Below are 19,538 nucleotides of genomic sequence, written 5' to 3'. Positions count from 1 at the left end.
TTCTCAGCTTTACCACCATACCATTCTTTATCATCAATATTTTGATTGTTAAAGTCGTTTACAGTTTTTGCTGCTTCATCAGCATTTCAAGAGCTACTTCATAGTTCAGGGTGTTTTCAGAAACTTCATATTCGAAGTATGAAATTTCTTAGGAATAAATGTTATAGGTATAATTGGGGAAGTTCTGCAAAATTTTCAAAATGCTAATTGCGGATTTCGCCAAAGGGTGGACGATCTGCTGGTACATTTGCTGATGATGTCGTGAAATATAAAGGATTTTCTGGTAACGACGTCAAAAGGACAAGGTATAAATATCGAGGTTATAATAGGAGTAGTCTCATTGAGAAGTCAAAGTGGAGCTGTGACAAAATTAGCTAATTGAAAAGGAATCGCATGATTGTTTTTACCAAGGAATGATAAGGAATTCAACGCGGATAAGTTTATAACTTTGGTTTCGAAGGTTTCTCAAGTGCATAATTGTATGCAGGAATCTTTCTTCCATAGACGAGGTGCGGCTGGTTCAATTTCTCGGTCGAGGTGTTTTCAGGAATCATGAAAGGATTTGAATGCGAATTGTAATCGTCAAGTTACGAATGAGGTTTAAGATAAAATCAAGTGGCAAGCTTGAAGAATTGTTTAGTTTCATATGTTACAATCAACATTTTAATTCATTTTAATTGTCCAATGTTTTCGTCTTTATGCCACTTGTTGGATTTTGGTAGGTCAAAATCCGAATATGAAATTTGATTGAAACTGGTTATTCTGGGGTGAGCGGATACGAATATCGGTGGTTGTAAGTAAGATAATAGATAACTGTTGAATCAGATTCAAGAATGTACAATATAACTTATTAATGTGAATTCTAAATATTCCTCGGGTACTACCCACCCGTTAAAATATTTTCATCATTAATAGTTTGTACGAAGGAATTTTTAATTACTATCTTTATGAAAATATACTTGCATATATATTTTCTTCAGAGATAATCATAAATTTAATGAGTCAATAAGATATTAAACTCATTTGATTTATCGTTAATTCTAGATTACATAATCTCTAAGACTTTAGAAATTACATAATCGTCATACGATACGTAAAGCGAAGATAATCGATGATATATAGAATGAAGATCATACTCGAAGTACAGATATTGAGTGTGTGATGTTGATATTCGAGATACAGATTGTGATGTTGAGATTTAAGGCGCGGTTGTGATTGGGGTGATAAAGGTACTGTCGGCGTTGACGATGGTAGTACGGATTATGCTGCTGGTGCTGCTGTTGATGTTTGTAACCTTCGCACCATATTCTCCAAAACCACTACCCGAGCACGGAGTTCGTTGACTTCTTCTATTATACCGGGATGATTGACGGTTGGAATGAGCGAATGAACAAGATTTGAAATATGGGATAGTATGTAATCATGACGAGATACTCTAGAAATGAGCGAGAAAATGGTGTTTCGAATAGGTTCGCCGGTAAGTGCTTCAGGTTCATCGTTAAGAGGATAATTTGGTGGATGGAATGGATCACCTTATTCTTGCCTCCAGATATTTAGTATATTACGAACCCATCCCCAATTTATCCAGAATAGATGATGGGAAATTGGTTGATCCATTCCGGTAACGCTGTTCTCGGAGCTCGAATGGAAATCCATATCGGCGAAGCTATCGAAGTCGGAGGAATTTGAGCTGAATGAAGAATCCATCTTGTATGGTCGGAGAAATGAATTTTTGGTTTGGAATAGATTATAGAAATTGAGTTTGGTACTCTTCAATACATAATTTACATATGTATATATAATATCAAAATCCCATGAATTACGGAGAATCTTTGAAATACGTCAGGCAATGTCTATAGTAACAGATACGCTAGGATATGAATTTTGTCTATACACTATCGATGCACTAAATGCAGTAAGACGTGTCAAGACTTAAGAATGATAAGCAGGCAGTTCCCTAAGGATGATAAGCAGATGGTTTCCGACTAGAAATGATAAGCAAAACTTTTTAACAGGCAGACACGGTCAAAGTCCAGTCTCACTAATGTATCCTAACAACTACCAGTTAGACACACTAACGGGTGACCTGGTTCGCTAAGACCAACGCTCTGATACCAACTGAAAGGATCCGAAACTAATCATCCGGACGTTGTCCATATTGATTACAAACGAATTACAATAGTTGATAACATTGCGAGGTACTTGCCCTCTATATGATACATCTTACAAACGTTGCATTTATTCTTAAAGGCAATCTATAGTTACATCCAGAATTGACATATTCGCCTGATATTTCATAATATTCAAATGACCTAAACCGCCATTTACTTAATAATAGTCTCTATGAACTTCAATGACTCGAATGCAACGCCTTATGATATAAGTCCTTAATGGCCTCAAGTAGTATCCTTAGTACGAGCTAATGCACAGCGGAAGACTTAATTCATACCTGAGAATAACATGCTTTAAAATGTCAACATAAAGTTGGTGAGATATAGGTTTAATGCCGGCAGCAATATATATATATATAGACCACAAGATTTCGTATGTAAACATTTCAATAAAAATATTCTAAGTGGTTGAGCACTTGGTAACCATACTTAACATTTAATCACGTCGCATATTCCCTTTAATACGAAATCTTACTACACTGTACCAAGTGTAGTCACGAAACGAAGTACTGTGCAACCGTTGAATACTGGTCGTCCAGTCCGGTTGGGGTTGTCAGGCCCGATAGATCTATCAACAGGATTCGCGTTTACAATACCGCTGTAAATATTAGTTACCAAGCTACAGGGAAGTATGCCAGTGGTACAACTCAACGTAGAATATATTTTTCAGTTACTTGTGTCCATAACGTAAATCATTTATAAAAACAGCGCATGTATTCTCATCCCAAAATATTTAAAGTTTAAAAAGTGGGACTATATACTCACTTTTGCCTTGAAGATATGTAATTTCGACTTGGTCTCCGATTGATATCACGAACCTATCCATATATAATATATCAATACCTTTTCTTTTTAAACAAATGTTACATATATATATACTTGTTATACTTTTAATACTTTGAATAATTCCTTAGTCCGTAGTTAGCATTTCGTTGTTAGTAATTCAATTTTTAATAGTTCATTTGTAGATGTTTAATATACCCGCAATGAAATAAATAAAACCCCCAACGAAATAAATAAAACCCCATCGTATATGTATTGGTCGAGATTAATCTTGACCCACGGTACCGGTGTTGTCAAATGACGTGTTGCGTACATAAAGTACCGGTGTTGTCAAATGACGTGTTGCGTACAAACATGGGATCTTATGATTAATCTTCTCGTATTGTTTACGGGTGATCCTGAACCATATAAAATTGAATTATAAGTACATATATATAAAATATCATGTTATCTTAGAAATATGTGATTTATCTAATTTTTTTCCAATTAATCCCGAAGTTGAACAAGTCTAGGATAACCAATTTTGTTTCGGTCATAGTTTCTTCGTTACAAATCCGTTTTCATTGATTCAAATTGCCATCTCCTTGGATTGAGTTCTTCTTTAAGACTATGAACTGGAAATACCTTGGTTTGTATTCAAAATCATACGGCATAGGTGAAACTTTAGTGAAACTTATGAAGTTAAACATTTTCCTTTATGTAAACAACCTTAAATGATTATTTTTCTAAAAATACTTATACTTTGAATTAAATCATGAAATTTTTATGTGTTAACATATTCTTAGTAAAAATCATTTTTCCAGAACATAAACCTCCAATTCAAAGTTTAAGATGGTTTTTAATTATCCAACCCAAAACAGTCCCCGGTTGCACTCCGACGTCGTAAAAACAGTTTTTAAGGTGTTCTTTGAAAAACCAAGTTATACCTTGTTAAATTAGCATATATATAAGTTATATTACAGGTCTTGAAGTATTTTAAAAGTTAAGTTAGAAGGATCTATTTAGTTTGCAAACAAGTTTGAAAACATTCAAACTATGTTCTTGTTGTTAAAATTTTATACCACAAAATAAGATAGCTATATATATATGAATCGAATAAGGTTATGAACATAGATTCTACCTCAAGTTCCTTGGACAAGGTTGCTGTAAAAGAGGAGTAAGAACCTAGAATCAAAAGGGTGATGGAAGTGGATGAAAGATTGGAAGTAAGTTGGTGTTCTTGGAAGGATTTCTTGAAGTGTTTTTGTATGGTTTTCTTTATGGTGTTTAAGTAAGGTTTTTATGGCTAGATCTTCTTGGTAATTTGCTGGATTGTTATGGAGTTCAAAGCTCTTGAAAGTGTGTGTGTTTTTAGCTAGAGAATGGAAGTAAAATGAATCAAAAATGATGATACATATATACTCCTAAAAATGTGATCTTTAAGGATAACATGACAAAATTTTAGTTTGTATTTTTGTAATTAGTCTTACAATCATTCAAAAGTAATTACCTTATACATAAGGCATTGAACAAGGCTGGTTAGGTGGTGATTTGATGTGTATATACCAATAGTAAATACGTATAGAAGCTGGGTATGATACGAGTACAAATACTTTAGATATACGTATAGAAATTTTGTGAAAAATGGAATGAGGATTCAAATATAGCTATCTTTTGTGAATACACTTATATGGTTTTATGTATTTAAGTTCTTGAAAGTGATTAAATACATTACTTATACGATATATGTATAAACATTATAAGTCATAAGTATTTATGTCAAATAACGTTACGTATGGTTATCGTTTTGAAAACTTAAGTTAGTAGTTTCAAAATATACTTATAACTTATTGTTATTAATACAAAATAAGATATTAAAACATTCATTAATCATGTTAAATATGTATATATACATATATATACACAAACGTATAATTATCATATATTGTATAGTTCGTGATATCATCGGTCAAACTAGACGGTCAAACGTTGTGTAAAACTCTTTTCGGAAACATAAATCTCAACAATTTGGATTGCTTATCATGTTGGTAAGGTTTAATTTATGTAAATATTAATCTTATAAGTATAGAATGATCGAAAAAGTGCGGGTCAACTTTAGGGTTTTTGCTTATCGTGTCGGAACCATATAGAGATTAGAGTTTAAATTTGGTCGGAAATTTCCGGGTCGTTACACATCAAACCTATATATCTCACCAACATTATGTTGACTTTTTAAAGCATGTTATTCTCAGGTACGAATTAAGTCTTCCACTGTGTATTTGCTCATGTTAAGGACATTACTTGGAGTCAATCATCGCAATGGAACCAAATGTTGATGACTTTGTCCAGATGGATTGGGTCGGGTCGTCTCATGTGGTATCAGAGCGTTGGTCTTAGCGAACCAGGCCTTGCATTAGTGAGTCTGGACTTTGACCGTGTCTACCTGTCAAAAAGTTTTGCTTATCATTTCTAGTCGGAAACCATCTGCTTATCATCCTTAGGAAATTGTTTGCCTATCATTCTCAAGTCTAGACACGTTCTACTGCATTCAGTGCATCGACAGTGTATAGACGAAATTCATATTTTAGCGTATCTGATAATTCATATCTTAGCGCATCTGTAGACCTGCCTGACAAATGCCGTAGGTTCTTCTGTAGTCTACAAAATCCTTAGTGTTATATATATATAGATATTCTATGTAGATAGAATATCATCCTATATTCAAAAATTATTTCACATCGAAGAACTATTCCATTCATGACTTTCTTTTGGCATTGAACCTGAAAGCACTTACCGGCGAACCTGTTCGAGAAACCATTTAACCTCTCATTTCTAGAAATATCCCGTTACAATTATATATTATCCTATATTTTGAATTTTACTCACCCGCTCGTTTCAATCGTCAATTATCCCGACATGATATAAGAAGTTAACGAACTACGTGACCGAGTAATGGCTTTGGAGAATCTGGTGTGGAGACACCAGCAGCAGCACCAGCAGCATAATCCGTACCACCATCATCAACGCCGACAATACTCTTATCACCCCAACCACAATCACGTCATAAATCTCAACGTCACGATCTGTACCTCGGATATCAACATCACACGCTTCAATATCATCCTCTGTACTTCAAGTGTACTCCTTGTTTTACATATCATTCTACATTGATTAATTTCGTACTACGTATTGTTCTACCTCATTTACCTTCGTCTGACATGGCAATTTTGTAATCCCTAAAGTCTTAGAGATCATGTAATCAAGTGCTAACAATAAATCAAATGAGTATAAAATCTTATTGACTCATTAAATCCATAATTACATCTGAAGAAGATATATATGCAAGTATATTTTCATAAAGATTGTAATTAAAAATTCTTTCGTACAAACTGTTAATGATGAAAATATTTTAACGGGTGGGTAGTACCCAGGGAATATTTAAAATTCACATTAACAAGTTACACTGTACATTCTTCGAATCTGATTCAACGGTTATTTACTATCCTACTTACAATCACCAATATACGTATCAATTCATCACAGAATAACCATTTCCATTCAAATTTCATATTTGGATTTTTACCTATCCGAATCCAACAAGTGGCATAAAGAAGAAACATTGGACAGATTAAAAATTGTTAGAAACACACGAATTAACTAATTGAAAATCTGTTAAGGATTCCACGCTAACTGTTCCGGCTAACTGTTCCCAGCTAACTGATTAACATTTAATATATCGCAATTTATATTATCGCAATTTACATTCTCGCAATTTTATTTATCGTCATTTAATTTCTGTTATTTACTTTTACGCATTTTAAATAACGGGACACGTATACAAGGTTTCGATTTATCATATTGACTCATCTATATATATTTCGGAACAACCGTAGACACTCTATATGTGAAGGTGGGAGTTGGCTATACAGGGTCGGAGTTGATTCCAAAATATATATACTTTGAGTTGTGATCGACACAGAGACCGGTACACGGGTCACGATATGTATTATTTAATTCGAATATTATATATATATATTATTGAACTATCGGACTATTGAACTACTAACATTGGACAATTAAAATGAGATAAAATGCTGATTATAACATATGAAACTAAACAATTCTTCAAGTTTGCCACTTGATTTCATCCTAAACCTCATATGTATCTCGATAAATTACAATCCGCGTTCAAATCTTTTCATGATTCTTGAAAACATCTCGATTGAGAAGTTGAACCAGCCGCATCTCGTCTACGGAAAAAGATTTATGCATACAGTTATGCACCTGAAAAACTTTCGAAACTGAAGTTATAGTTAAAACATATCCGCGTTGAATTCTTTATCATTCACTAGCCAAAAACAACCATACGATTCCTTTTCAAGAAGCTAATTGTGTCACAGCTCCACTTCGACTTCTCAGTGAGACTACTCTTATTATGATCTCGATATTTATACCTTGTCCTTTCGCCATCGTTACCGGAACCCCTTTTATCCCACGACATCATCAGCAGATATACCAACAGCTCGTCATCTCTTCGGCAAAATCCGCAATTAGTATTTTGAAATTCTCGCAGAACTTCTCCAGTTATACCTACAATGTCTATCCCTAAGAATTACATACTCCAAATGTGAAGTTCTGGAAAACATCTTGAACTACAGATAATTCTTGAAATGCTGATGAAATAGCAAAAACTGTAAACGACTTTAACAGTCAAAAGTTGACGATAAAGTACAGTGTGTTGGTAAAGCTCAGAAAAAGGAGAAGGTTTGGAACTATGAAAGAGGCTGTGGACAAATCACAAAGACTGAATCTGCCTTCAAAGAATTCAAATGATTCCGTGCCCGCTGAAATCGTCAGCAAACACCTCACTCCTCATTCTAAACCTTTACAAACAAATCTTTTTCATCATCCATCGATGATAGAAAATCTAGGATGTCATCGTGCCTTTCATTATAAATATTCTCGAAATTTCTGAAGATATTTTCATAAGCATTCTTATTTGAGATCATTTATCTCTCCATAATATCTGCGTTACAACATAAAAGAAACTGTGTTAGTTTCTAAATTCTGAAACCTTCGAGTTTAAAATAGGAATGTTTTGAAGTAGTGTTGAGAACTGATACATGAATTAGTATAATATAATGAAACTTGATCAACTTCAGTATATTACAGTAAGTCATGTTGAATTTCTAATGAAATGTGATGATTCACAGTACTATCATCATGGGTCATGTTACACGACTCTTACATTCTATTTAATCTCTAAGCATATCACGGAAATATTTACCTGATATTTCTGTTATTCTGTAACTCCGACAGTGTACTAATAAATCGTGCGAATATATTTTTTTTATGATTAAAAGATCTCCTTAATCCCTTGAAATCCGGAAATCAAACCTATCTACGTCAAAAGATTTGACGAAACATTAATTACACATTTCACTCTTTTGTGATAGCTTCACTCGTACTCTTCAAAAAATTGAATTGATTTATCCTTAATACTCAAGGGTAATAAAATTCTATTCTATCAATTCATATTTGTCATAAAAACAATTTTATTGTTAGCCATGACAACCTCACTCAAATTTCGGGGACGAAATTTCTTTAACGGGTGGGTACTGTAACGACCCGGAAATTTCCGACCAAATTTAAACCCTAATCTTTATATGTTTCCGACACGATAAGAAAAATCTGTAATGTTGAGTCTAGAAAGTTTGAAATCTATATTCGGATAATTAGTTACCCTTTGATCATGCCTGACGATTCACGAACAACTAATTGTAATTTTGTATATACATATATATATATATATAAATATAATTTTATTCATAGTTATAGTTATTATATTATGTATATGTAGAAATTTATAATGTTTCTACGATGAAATAATGCATGATTTTAAATAATAATTACATATATAAAACATTTATATTTTCATAAATTACATATCTAATTATAATATAAATCGTATGCAAACATATATTAATATATATTTATATTAAGATATATAAATATATAATATTCTGTTCATGTTATAATACAATTATATAATTATTATGTATTACATAATAATATGAGATATTAATAAATTAAATTTAAATACTAATATAGTTGTTGTGGTAATATCATTAGTACTGCCAAATATCAATAATTGTATTAATGATATCATTATATAACATATACATATGAAATTGGATATATATATTATATATCATTATCACTTATATTATTAATATTATTATTATTATTATTATCATTTTGTTTTATCATTTTCATTAATATTATAATTATTACTATTATTATTTTGAATAAGTTAAATATTGCTAGATCTTACATTATTAATTAATGATCATAAATATTAAATAGTATATGATATAAGTATAAATCAGATATATAATTCGTTTTTTTTTTAAAAAATTACAGATATATAACATTCATACGCGTAATAATTATGTCTTTATCATTTTTTTTTTTTTTGTTACTGGTTACCCGTGATATTCTTGTGTCGACACCCTGCTTCATATTTTTATAAAAATCGATCATCACAGCTACGCAATTAGAATGAGTTGAATTTCCTTGTCTGTAACAGAACTCGCTATCTCTTATATATTTTTTTTCTTCACCCGCAAAAACCGATACCCTGTTCTTCATTATTTTTACAAAAACCTCAAAATCAAATCCTATTTTAAAATCTATTAATATAGTAATGTTATAAACACGACGTTTAATGAATCTGGAAAGTTTCATTTGGTAAATTTCCATATTGAAATCGAATTTTAAAAAATCAAAGATGGGTTTTCAAAGTTAAACAGATATGTTTATTATAAAATTCAAACAGGTTTTGATGTTTTTGGAACAATTGTTGATTTGAAAAGTTTCTAATAAGGATTTACAACATCTTTCATGTTGTAAATATTATGTGAAACGACCTAAAATTCGATAACAATATTTAATTTTTTTTAATCTTCGAACGGCATCAGGAGTAGGTTGTATCATTATTTGTTTTGAAAAGTTGTTGAGATAATCCGACTAGGAAATTTTCCCTTTTTAATTTACCAATCCTAAAACTTGATTCAAAGCTTTGTTTTGAAAAGTGTGTAGTCTCTGTCTGATTTATCGTTGAAGAAGAAGAAGATGGAACAGAAAATAGCTTAATAGAATTTAAACGTGTAGTTAAACAGAAAAACATTGGCAGATCGATTGGTTAAGTGTGGTGTCGGGTAACCGGGAGGTCACGGGTTCGAGTCCCAACTCGTGCAATTCTTTTTACAGCGACTTTCAAAGGGTATAAACCTTTTATATTATTTTTATTATTATTATTATTATTATTAATAATTATTATTATTGTTATTAGGATTGATATGTTGATTAATGATATAATTGTTAATAAATTAGGATATTATCATTATTATTACTAGTATTATATTTCGAAAATTTATTAGTATTATCATTACTAATATTATTAGTATTAGAATTATTTTAGGGTTCTTATTATTATTATTATTAAAATTTTATTATTAAGATTACTATTATTAATAAGATTGTTATAATTATTATTAATACCAAGTATTAGGTATTATTATCAAAATTATTATTATTAAATTATACATTTAATTAAAAACTATTGTTATTATCATTATTGTTGACACCTATTTTCTTATAATAAAAGACTTAGTATGTCAACAAAAGACTAGAAGTATCTAGCTAAGAGTAGGATGAGTGTTGCCGACTAGATTTTGCCTCGGGAAATAATCCCTGCAGACCCGGTTCACAAGTATTTCTACTTGTGGGGTGGCTTTATAAGTCTGTCGTCCGTAGTGCGAAAAGAGTGCTAGCCGGATGACTTCTAGTGAGAGAAAGTAGAGAGAGAAGTTGCTCTGCTCTGGAAATTCTCTGAATGATGTGATGTCTGTAAAATGACGACCCAAGGGGTCTATTTATAGTGTCAGAGGTCCCGGATTATTCGGGGACACGTGTCAGATGCTGATATGTTCTGTTATTCATGTTGCGAAATATACGCCAAGTGGGGCGGTTTCCGTTCAGGGCTTACGCGCTAGGCGGCCTTCAGGGCTTACGCATGACGGAGCAGCCTGCAGGGCGGAGAACGCCAAACTGATAATTTGTCACTTTTGGCACTTCTGATACTGATTTCATGCGATAGTTATGCCTTTTATACGTGTATACGATAGGATACACCATTAAGTCCCCCTAGTTTAAGGACTTAAGCATTTTGAAAAAATGATTAAGTGTTTAAACTCTGAATAATCTCTTCAAAACAAGCTTTGCCCTTTTCCCTGTTTGCATCGGGAAAGACGTTTCTGGCATTTAATGTTAGCCGTAATTCTCTGACTACATGATTGCTTTATTTATATGGCCGAGATTGCCCACGCGCTTCCAGCTGTAAAAAGCGTCCTTTAAGATTCACGCTTGAATTACGTCCATACACGTGTACAGCTCATATTAAAATCCCCAAAATTACCATCTACCACAGCTGTTCATCGTTTCACTTTTTAACCACCCAAAAACCCTAATCGAGGTTTTACTCTTTCATTCCTTCTTCTACAGTATCAACCTTTCACCATTAATACCCTCTTTTAATTCTTGGTAGATCAAGAGTATTAATGGCAATCACCAAGAATGTTAATGCTATCCAAAGTAGGGTAAACGAGGCTTATATGGCAGCATTATTAAAGTATTTTCCAAACTTAGCTAGCTATGATGCAATGATCCCAGAGCCAAATGATAGAGCTTGTTCACCTCCTCCTGGCAAAATAGCTATATATGGCCAGGCTTTCTTTAATTTCTGCTTTCGATTACCGTTTACAACATTCTACTTGGAGGTTTGCAAATTTTTTGGTGTTGCAGTTGGCCAATTCGAGCCAGCTAGTATTCGAAAAATCATCATTTTCGAGATGTATTGTCACGCTAATGGCATAATACCAACTGCTCGCATTTTTTGCCATTTAGTACGCATAGCACCATATGGTAATGGTTGGTTTACATTCAACAAAGTTGAAGGCTTTTGGAAGACTTCAACTGATCATCCTACGGAGGATTGGTATGCCACATTTTTCTTTATCAACGAAGATGCTATTGAGAAGCAATACGCGATTACTCGAGGATGGCGTAAATTCTTGGATACGAAGGCAATTATTTTTCCAAATTTAGTGACAAAGGAAAAGATCCTTTATAATAAGATCAAGAAGGATAGAGTTAATGATATTAAATATAATGAATATATGCTTGTACTAACATCCATGAGTACTCTGTGGGACCACTCCCGAGGTTCTCCTTGTATTTATGCTGGAGAAAAAGGTGAACCTTCTTGATATTAGCATTTTTTCATAAAGAATCGCTTATCTTGTCCCATCTGTATTGACTATAGTTTCTTTGTCTTGTTTTGCAGAAATTCCTCCGGCAACCGCTATGCGTTTATCAACTTACTCCCAACTGACCTTTAGCACAAAGAAAATTATCGATGAAACGGAAGAAGTATTACGTCAATTAAAAAAGAAGAAAGTAGTAACAGAAGAGGAGGAAGAAGATGAAGAAAACATAGGTATGACTCACGTTGCTTCTAGGGAACGACGTGCTTCGGGTAATATGAATGAACTCTCTGAATTCTGTAAAATATCAGACCAAAACCTGTACTTATTTTCTTCTGAACCCAGCACTGGTGGTTTTTATAATCCAAACCCTTCATTGTTTAATATGCCACCTTTGAGAACTTGCCAAGCACGCTGGAATTCGTTTATAATTAATAATTTTCCTGTATCTCCACCAGCTAATGCATCTCGCCCAAATAACACGATAATGAATCTTCCGCCTTCCGCCAAGAGGAGAAGGACTGGACAGAATCCGTCGTCCGCCACTCAGAAAGAGGCCGGACCTAGTACCTCTCAAATTGCTCTTCCAAATCTTGACACCAATGCACTGACTGCTTTTCTAAAGGGTCCACCACACTCATATGATGATTTTATGGCGTTCTTGAATGCTATGGTATGCCCATCTCTGTCACAATATTTTGATAACCTATCTGATGAAGATGCCAAAAAGGTGAAAGCACAAGGCATTGTTTTAAATATAGCTTCTGGGTTAAATGACCTTCGGCGTTTGTCCAAATTAGAAAATAATGAAACCATTATTAATGATGAGCTGGCCACTGAAAAGGAGAAAGTACGCAAGACAGAACAGGTAGCTACATCGTTAAACAAACAATATGAAACAATGAAGAGAGCTTTCACAACTTGCAATAATGAGAGATCAAATTTGAAAGAGGAAGTCAAAGGATTCTCCGACAAAGAGAAGATTCACTTGAGCAAAATTGATGAATTGTCTAAAGAAGTTGAAAGAATTCGTGCAGAGAATAATGCTTTAAAAGAGCAGCTTCAAGTTAAAGATGAAAATGAAAAACGTATCATATCCAAAATTCCTGCTCTTGTAGGACGGATTTTTAACTGCCAAGCGTTAACAGATAGAATATGCAATTTCGTTAACCTTGCAAAGTCTGCTGAGCGACTACAATTTTTTAACTTTATAAAGAGAGTGTTACCAACACTTGTAATGCCAGAAACTATTACATCAAAGGTAAATGAAAATGCATTAGAAGAAGCCGACCAAGCTGGTGCCTTGGTTGAAAATATGAAATTCACTGATTTAGAAGAACTTTGTAATAGGGCAGATGTAACAATTAATGATGTACTGGATTACACACCCCAACTATGAATGAAATGTTAATTTTGCTTATATATTAATTGCTGCATGCATTTGTAAGTATGTTTGAGATTGCTATAAATATCTATGGAATATTAAAGATGTTGACAGCATGTGTTGCAATGACTGTATGCTTGTATCTAAAATTATTCTCCGTCATACGCCTTCCGTCATGAAACACATGAGGAATAATTATGAAATTTTTGCAGGACGCCATGGTCCGTTGTGTGTTGTATAACTTGTAAGTTTTGTGTCATGACATGTATTTTGTAGATACGCTTCATCGCTTCGATGTTTTAGTGAGTTCTACATGTCTCACTATCGATACAACCATTTTGAGTATGATTGCACTTCTATCACCGAAAGGTTACCTTTCTTTCTGCGGGTAGGGATGACACACTGCTATGTGACACCTGGGCTAAAAAATCCTTGGCCGGATAAAAATTTGTGAAATATATTGCCGTAAGAATAATTGCTTTTATTCATACTTTTAAAGAAATCTTTACATTTATGACTATATCTCATGCACCTGACAGTTGATCACTCTGTCCGTGCATATAGTGCTACGCATAAAATTTCTTTAAGTTCATTGCATTCCAAGCTCTTTCATATTGCTCGCCGGAAGGCGCAGCAAGCATGTATGATCCATTCTGATTCACTTTCGTGACCTTATAAGGTCCTTCCCATTTAGGGGCTAGCTTTCCAAACTTGATTTGTCTACTTGCCTCATTATCACGTAATACCAGATCACCAACTTCAAATTGCACATGCTGTACTTTTTTGTTATAATATTTGGCCATTTTATGCTTATGATCTGCTTGCCGGATGGCGGCCATCAACCTTCGCTCTTCCAACAAATTTAAATTTTCTTTTAACGCTTCTGAATTAGAATCAACATTGAATGCCATAATACGCTGTGTTGGTACACATATCTCAGCTGGTATTACTGCCTCTGTACCATAAACTAGGCTAAAAGGTGTTTCCCCCGTGCTTCGCTTTAGTGTTGTCCGGTGTGCCCACAACACATTGGGCAATTCATCAACCCAACCAGTTTGGCTTAATCCCAATCGTGCCTTTATGCCGGCGACGATTTCTTTATTAGTAACCTCTACTTGCCCATTAGCCTGAGGATGAGCAACAGATGTAAAACTTTGTTTGATACCTTGTTCTTCACACCAACTTCGAAATGGGTTCTCAGCAAATTGCTTGCCGTTGTCACTAACAATTTCATTCGGAACTCCATACCGGCACACAATATCATGCCAAACAAACTTCTTCACATTTTCCCCTGTGATTTTCGCTAAGGCTTTTGCTTCCACCCATTTGGTGAAGAAATCAATTGCTACTACCAGAAATTTGGCGTTGCCAGTACTTCTACTGAATGGTCCAACAATATCGATGGCCCACTTACAGAACGGCCAAGCTGAAGTTACTGGTATTAAGTCGTATTTTGGAAGACGCTGAATTGTACCATGCCTTTGACAATTTTCACATGTTTTAATGATCTCTGCCACATCCCTGTAAAGGGATGGCCAAAAATACCCTTGTCGCATGATCCGCGATGCCACAGTGCGGAAGCCGGAGTGTTGAGAACAAACTCCTTCATGCATTTCCCTAACAACCTTTACTGCTTCATCTTCAGTCAAACATCGTAATAATGGTCCATTGTAAGACTTTCGATAAAGAACTCCATTAACGATTTCATACATTGGTGCAGTTACTTTGATTCTTCTAGCTTCCGCCTTGTCAACTGGTAGCCATCCGTCATGCAAATACCTTAAGTACGGATTCATCCAGGTCTCCTTAACACCTTCAACAATTGCCATTATTGGTTTCTCATGTATTGATTTTTCTTTAAGTTCTTCCACCAGGACTTTTTTGTGTAAATGATCAAAGGTCAAAGTTGCTAATTTGCTTAAAACATCAGCTTTTTTGTTCTTGTTACGAGGAATCTGCACAACCTCAAGACTATCAAATTTCTTTGAAATTGTTTCCACCAGTTTTACGTATTGCTTCATGGACGCATCTCTTGCATCAAACGTTCCATTAACTTGTTGAGCTACAATTTGAGAATCTACATATGCTCGTAGATTTGTGATGCCCATCTCTACTGCTATGCGGAGGCCGGATAGCAAAGCCTCATATTCTGCTTTATTGTTTGACGCATAAAAACAGAATTTCAATGCATAAGTGTATTCTTCGCCATCTGGGCTTGTTAAAACTAGTCCTGCTCCAGTTCCTTCCTCACTTGAAGCACCATCAGTGTGCAACTCCCAAATATGCTTTTGCCGTGCTGTGCTATTATCATATTCAACATTCTCATTCGTTTCCAAAAGGAAATCTGCCAATATTTGCCCCTTTACTGCATTGCGAGGAGCAAAATTGATTTCATATTCTCCTAACTCAATGGCCCATTTTGCTAGACGGCCAGAGGATTCTGGACGACGGAGTATTTGTTTCAGCGGCTGGTCTGTTAGTACCAAGATGGGATGACCTTGAAAATACCTTCGTAATCGCCGTGCAGTGTGCACTAGGGCATAAACCAATCGGTGCAGTGGTGGATAATTTTTCTCACTGATTTGCAATACTTTGCTAACAAAATAGATAGGCATCTGCACACCACTTCGTTCAGCAATTAAAACAGAACTGATTGCTTCTTTTGAAATAGCCAAATACAAGATTAAAGTTTCCCCTGCTCGTGGTGCTGTTAGTGTAGGAAGTTTCTTTAGTAACTGCTTAACCTCTTGAAATGCATTTTCAGCTTCCGCCGTCCACACAAAGTCTTTTTTGTTCAAGCAATTCTTTAGCACTTTCATGAATGGAAGTGACTTTTCTGCTGCTTTCGATAAGAATCTAGTTAGGGCTGCCAAACAGCCGTGCAACCGTTGAACATCTTTCTTATTAGCTGGTGATTTCATATCTTCAATTGCTTGAATTTTCTTAGGATTAGCCTTTATACCACGCTCTGTAACAATATGACCTAAGAATTTGCCTTCCTCAACACCAAACGTGCATTTTTTGGGATTCAATTTCATGTTAATTCTTCTTAAAGATGCAAAAGTTTCTTGTATGTCTCTCAACATTTGTTCCTCAATATTACTCTTTACAACGATGTCATCAACATAAGCTTCTAAATTTCGCCCAATTTGATCTTTAAATGCTTTATCAATAAGTCGCTGATACGTTGCCCCTGCATTCTTCAAACCGAAAGGCATTTTGATATAGCAAAAAATGCCTTCCGTCGTGTGAAAAGCTGTTTTATCTTCATCCTTCACAGCCATAGGTATTTGGTGATACCCTTTAGCTGCATCTAAGAAACACTTGAACCTGTACCCATCCAATGATTCCACCTTCCAATCAATTTCAGGTAAAGGGTAATTGTCCTTTGGACATGCTTTATTAATGTCTGTGAAATCAACACACATCCGCCATGAGTTGTCCGGCTTCCGGACCATAACTGGATTTGCTACCCACGTCTGATATTTGACTTCTCTTAGGATTCCAGCATCTACCAGACTTCGTACCTCATCACGGAGAAATTTACTTCTCTCAGGCGCCATGCCTCGCTTCTTTTGGCAAACCGGATGCACATTAGGATTGACGTTTAATTTATGCTCCGCTATCTCTCTTGGGACGCCAGTCATATCAGATGGTTGCCATGCAAAAACATCCAAATTTGTTGCCAAAAGAATATACAGCTTTTGTTTACATTCATCGGACAATGTGTGTCCAATCATGACTTTCTGATCTGGAAACTTGGGATTTGGTGAAATTGACCCATCTTCATGTATTAACGGCTTAACTATTGCTTTTGTCACCTGAGAACATTCAACTGTTTTCTGCCGTTCTGTATATAAGGTAGCTATGCCGCCTGTTGTTGGAAATTTCATCATGCCATGCACAGTTGATGTTATAGCCCCAAATGTCATCAGAGCTGTTCTTCCCAGGATTACATTGTATTGTGAACTTGCCTTGACCACTAAGAACTCAATATTAGCTACTCGCCTTAGTGGTGGTTTGCCAAGAGTTACTTCAAGGTTAATGCTTCCTTCAGACCAAGACGGCTCGCTTGTGAAACTTGCCAATGGCACATATGTTTCTTTCATTCTTTCTTGTACATCCTTGGGGAGCTGTATGAAGCAATGCTCATACATAATGTCTGCTCCAGCTCCCGTGTCGGTGTAGATATTGCGTACTAAACAGTTAGCAATTCGCGCTTCAATAACCACAGGACCATCAGATGGATTTGTGTTAAAAATAGAAGGAAACGATATTGATTGCTCTTTCCAATTTTCTAACACTTCTGCCTTTCTCCGTTGTCCGGCCCCCCATTGATGTATCATGCTGACTTCAATGGGTACCAGTTCTTTACCCTTGCCGTCATTATCAGTATCGGTGAGATGATTCGTCGTATTATTAGATGGCGCCATTGTTGACACCTATTTTCTTATAATAAAAGACTTAGTATGTCAACAAAAGACTAGAAGTATCTAGCTAAGAGTAGGATGAGTGTTGCCGACTAGATTTTGCCTCGGGAAATAATCCCTGCAGACCCGGTTCACAAGTATTTCTACTTGTGGGGTGGCTTTATAAGTCTGTCGTCCGTAGTGCGAAAAGAGTGCTAGCCGGATGACTTCTAGTGAGAGAAAGTAGAGAGAGAAGTTGCTCTGCTCTGGAAATTCTCTGAATGATGTGATGTCTGTAAAATGACGACCCAAGGGGTCTATTTATAGTGTCAGAGGTCCCGGATTATTCGGGGACACGTGTCAGATGCTGATATGTTCTGTTATTCATGTTGCGAAATATACGCCAAGTGGGGCGGTTTCCGTTCAGGGCTTACGCGCTAGGCGGCCTTCAGGGCTTACGCATGACGGAGCAGCCTGCAGGACGGAGAACGCCAAACTGATAATTTGTCACTTTTGGCACTTCTGATACTGATTTCATGCGATAGTTATGCCTTTTATACGTGTATACGATAGGATACACCATTAATTATATTTCTCATTACTAATATTATTTTAGTATAATTAGAAATACTGTTTTGGTTAAACAAATGAAATATGTAAATAAATATATTTAACACATATAACATAACAAAATATTTTTACATATGAAATATAAATATACTATTAATATAAAATATCATTAATAGGTTATATATATATGAGCTTATTCGATTACGATTATGTGTGTTAATATATATATACACAAATGATATAGGTTCGTGAATCCGAGGCCAACCTTATAATTTACCAATGGTGTTATATGTATTTTTACTACAAAATACATTAGGTGAGTATATAGTCCCTTTTAAACTTTAAATATTTTGGGCTGAGAATACATGCGCTGTTTTTATAAATGATTTACGTTATGGACACAAGTGACTAAAATTACGTTCTACATGGATTTGAATCAAAAATCCCCTAGCTTGGTAACTTTAACTATTGGTTTATGAACTGGTAGGCGCGAATCCTAAAGATAGATCTATCGGGTTTTACACCCCCACCCAGATGTTGTTCTAGTAAACTAGAAGAACGGGTGTTTAGTACTTCGAGGTTAACGGAACGCACTTGATTCGGTGCACATATTATTATAACTCAGGAATACACACTCTTGTTAAGGCTAGTTACTGGGTGCCCACTGATTGGAATGCTTTTCATACACTTGCGAGTGTATTATGTTTATAAACTTTAAATCTTGTGGTCCATAGTTATAACGCTGCTAGCACTAAACCTATATATCTCACCAACATTATGTTGACTTTTTAAAGCATGTTATTCTCAGGTACGAATTAAGTCTTCCACTGTGTATTTGCTCATGTTAAGGACATTACTTGGAGTCGATCATCGCAATGGAACCAAATGTTGATGACTTTGTCCAGATGGATTGGGT

This window comes from Rutidosis leptorrhynchoides, chromosome 11 (genome assembly GCF_046630445.1).
Source record: "Rutidosis leptorrhynchoides isolate AG116_Rl617_1_P2 chromosome 11, CSIRO_AGI_Rlap_v1, whole genome shotgun sequence".
In the NCBI taxonomy this organism is placed as follows: Eukaryota; Viridiplantae; Streptophyta; class Magnoliopsida; order Asterales; family Asteraceae; genus Rutidosis; species Rutidosis leptorrhynchoides.
Note: the sequence above shows the minus strand (reverse complement) of the source record.